The 4,160-nt window shown below is 27.0% G+C and overlaps 1 pseudogene; it reads right to left on the reverse strand.

Annotated features, from left to right (window-relative positions):
- Positions 1–297: 297 nt before the first annotated feature.
- LOC128959365 (epithelial splicing regulatory protein 2-like) lies at positions 298–3,829 on the reverse strand (annotated as a pseudogene).
- Between the last annotated feature and the right edge of the window lie 331 nt (positions 3,830–4,160).

The raw sequence follows: 4,160 nt of genomic DNA on the forward strand, positions 1-4,160 counted from the left end.
ACTACCTGTTCTAAAGCCTTATCAATAATTAATAAATAAATAAATATATATATATATATATATAGATATATATACTGTATAATAATCATCGACACAAAAATCAGTTAAAAAGAAATTTATAATTATTTTAAGTAATTTGTTTATTGTATTATGTATCTAAATAAAATTATAATAATGTTAATTTGGTAACGGTATGTAATGTTTAGGTATGGCATGGTAATCTGTTTATATACCGTACTTCAATGTCCAGACTATAGGGTGGATCGTCGTGTTTGAAATATCTGCCGCCAGTTATGTTCAAATTGGTAGGATTTTGACAAGTATTTCATCGGCTCCGGGATCTATGAGTAGTTTGTCGACAATTTTTGTGGCTTTGTTAAACACTTGAATTTGACGGTAATTGCTGGCCAGTGTTAATGATTTTGTAGTAGTAGACATAGCTCTGGTAGGTCTTAATGAATGATAACTAAATCATAGGAGAGATTATTAAGTTAATTGGTATTTTTAAAACAGTTTTGTTGTTGTGATCTCTCTATCTCTCTCTCCCTCTGTTTTTTTTTTTGTTTCTTTATTTTTCTAAATGCAAAAATGCAATAAAATATAGCCAAAGGTTATAAAAAATTTTCAGAGAACATTTATTTCAAATCTAATTCTAATTTAAAATGTAATCTTATTTTCAGATCATAAATTATGCACATATTTTATATTTTTGGTTATCATTTATATCTTAAATTTTTATTTGTATGAAATGATTTTAAAGTTAAACTAATTTAATAATTTCAAGCAATTTTATTTTAAATAAATGTGATTTTTAAAAAAAAGTTAATGATTTCACAGAAAGAAACTAATTAATAAAATAAAATTAATTATTTATGTCAAAAGTACAGTCATATTTATTATAAGCTATCATAAAAGCTATAAATTAAATTAGAAAATAAAATTTTAATTTAAAATGAAAACAGTTACTGAATTTATTATTTTGTTTGCCAATAGTATAGTAGCCCATTTTTCCCTTCACTGACAACTATATCTCATGAAAAGTTGTTTAAAAGTTGCCATGGCTTTAAGTGGAGTCACTTTACTATCTTTAACACTACTACAGGCCATATCTGTGCTTGTGTGTGACTTCTAGTGTTGGGAGAGTTTGAGAGTAAAAGGTAGGACAGACATCGGCAAAGACGTTCAGCTCTTAGAGCTTATAGAAAAAGGAGAAAATGAGAGAGTGATTGAGTAATGGAGAGTGAGAGACAGGTTGTTGTTCTTTATTGTATTGCTTTTGCAACAATAAGAATAACGATGCGCTTCAATGTCTCGAAGGCATAGAGAATGTATAATAAATGCTTGACTTGTTATGCAATTTCATGCTTCAGGTATTAGTGCTTTAGGGGATGGGATGTCGAGTCGACTTCTCAATTAATATTTGAACACTAAGTTTAAATACGAATGAACTATACATTATCACTATTGCTGGGCACAGGTCCACTACTCAGGGGGTTTGGGGTTGGTTCGCCCCATTATCATCTATTATAAATTTACATCAATAACAATATATACTACAATTTATAAGTTATGTTATTTATATACTGTATATTGAAAACATAAAACCATATAAATTACAAAACGTAATAATTAATAGTAACAATTTTAACTATATATATATACATATATTTTACAAAAATAAATTGTCTGTAATAATTACAAAAGTAATTGTTGTGTTGACAAAAACTAAAATGTATTGAAAATTATAATATTGAATGAATACAATATTTTAAATAATTTAAAATTTTAAAGTTTCATATTATGTTTATTGAAAAATATTAATTTAAATAATTTTTTTTGTGCATAAATAGAGTAATATTTAGTATTTCAATTATTTAATTGTAAATTGATTTCTCTATAAATATATATTTAAAACTTATAATTTTAAATTAATTATCTTATATTTTATTTTATTTATTAATTAAGCTCTTTAAAACACAATGTTAAATAACTTTTATTAAATTTTAATAACTCGGTATAAAAAGCTATAAATACTATTATATAAAAAACAAATTTACTACTGTTATAGGAAATAAATTTATTATAAAAGTACTACTAAAATTTTAATAAATTTTTAATTGCTTTTAAAAAATACTGAGTATAATAATAACGATATACTATATATAAGTAAGTATAAGTATACGTATAATAGTCAATTAAGGTTATTTACTGATAGTATAAAATATATTTAAAATGACTAAATTTATCACTTATACAAACATTATTAGCATATAATTATTTATAAATTATGTAATGACATGACTATATAATGGATCTCTTTAATTATTCAATCAATTATGGATTTGTCTTATAAACGGATTTATTCAATAAAAAAGTCAATAAATTAGTGAGTCAGACAAGTAATTTACAAATTAAAATCAATTATTTATGTGCAATATTTGTCAGTAAAAAACATTTAAAAGAAGTATAAACGCTATTAGAGATTGAAAATTTAATTTTAATGTAAATTTCAATAAAATGTTTGCCATATTTTATTCGCTTTATTTTCAGTTTTGACAGCAAATTATAGCTAACTATCATATTAGTCAAAACAATAGTACTATTAATATAGAGTATTATTAAAGAGTTGATTACTTTATGTAACATTTAAAGCAGACTTACAATCAATGAAAAAAGTATTGTAAAGTAATGACATACCATCGGTAATAAGTCTAATGATAATGTTTGCCATATTCTGCACCTTTTGTATCGCACAGTCAGCTGAAGCGTCGCCTTCAATACATAAATCTTTGGGAAAAAATACGTTTAAAACAAATGATTAAAAAAATATATATATTTTAAATTTATAAATAAATTTATTGTAAATTTATAAATAAATTTATTATAAATTATATAGTGATAAAAGTATTGAGTTTTCATAAAATATCAAAAATATATCATACAATTGATGATGTCTTCAATGGTGTGGATGTCATTGTTTTTGTAAAACTCTAAACTCTTTGCGTAAATCGTAAAAAGTATTGAAATATTCAGGTAATGGTATGCCTTTGTTAGAGGCCTCCGGATGAAGCACTTGTCTCAGATGCAACTGTCCATCAATAATGAGTTGAAATGAGCGACCTGTCTCACTTGACAATTTAGTTTTAACAAATTGATCCAACTGTTCCAACACATTTTCCAATGGCTGTCCATTTTTGATTTGTTCTTCAGTCAGACCATATCTATTACGGGCCACTTCTGACAGTATATTTTCATTGACATCAGCGGTACGAGGTTTGACCACATGATGGTTTAGATGAACCACTTTGTTGTTAGTAATGTCAACCACCACCCAAGCAAATAGTACTGTCTCTTCTTCATCTGATCCAAGATCATCGTCATGAAGACCGGCTGTTACAACATAAACCACCACTAGATATCTTGTAGTTGCCATTTGCCCGATGGAAATACACAACACAAACACATACACAACCAGAGATTTAAATTATGGTTAGAAATAGAGTCGACTCGAGGTATCACTGTTTTTGGACTCTCGAGTCTTATATGGAGAGAGATAGAGGAACGACACTAGAAAAGTGCGCCATAACTGCACAAAAACAACTAAGAGAAGCTTAACCTATGTCTAAGCCTTAACCTCTTGCTTGAGTAGTTGATCCCCCAGTTGTATGACAGCCCAAAGCAATAACTACATTAAAATGCCCGACAAGTATAAGCACCAGCACTGAGACTATCATTGAAGCACATACCTGTTGCAACATAACAGCCTAACAAACCTACCTAAACCTCGCCTCTCAATCCTATATTTAAGGCTAACGTCAACTTTTTCATAGTTTTTCATAATAGTATATATAGGTATGCCATGTATTGCTGTTGTACGCCTCGTTGATTTACTATTAGCATTTAGAACCTGCAAAACTACCTCTCCAACCACTAAAAGCACTACTATTACTATCAACCATCTATTATCTTCATCATCGGTACATTTTGATTCATTACTAGAGCATTTATTTCACATATAACTTATATTTTTAGTAATTAAAGATATTAACAAAATAATTAGATATATAAACGATTGATTGAAAACCAATAATTATAGCAAAAGTTTTAGTCACATAAACACATATAACAACATATTTTGAAAGGTAGTCGCATATTATCAA

This window comes from Oppia nitens, unplaced genomic scaffold, assembly GCF_028296485.1.
Source record: "Oppia nitens isolate AA-2021 unplaced genomic scaffold, nextdenovo-longstitch-racon4-pilon3 scaffold48_pilon_pilon_pilon, whole genome shotgun sequence".
Classification (NCBI taxonomy): domain Eukaryota; kingdom Metazoa; phylum Arthropoda; class Arachnida; order Sarcoptiformes; family Oppiidae; genus Oppia; species Oppia nitens.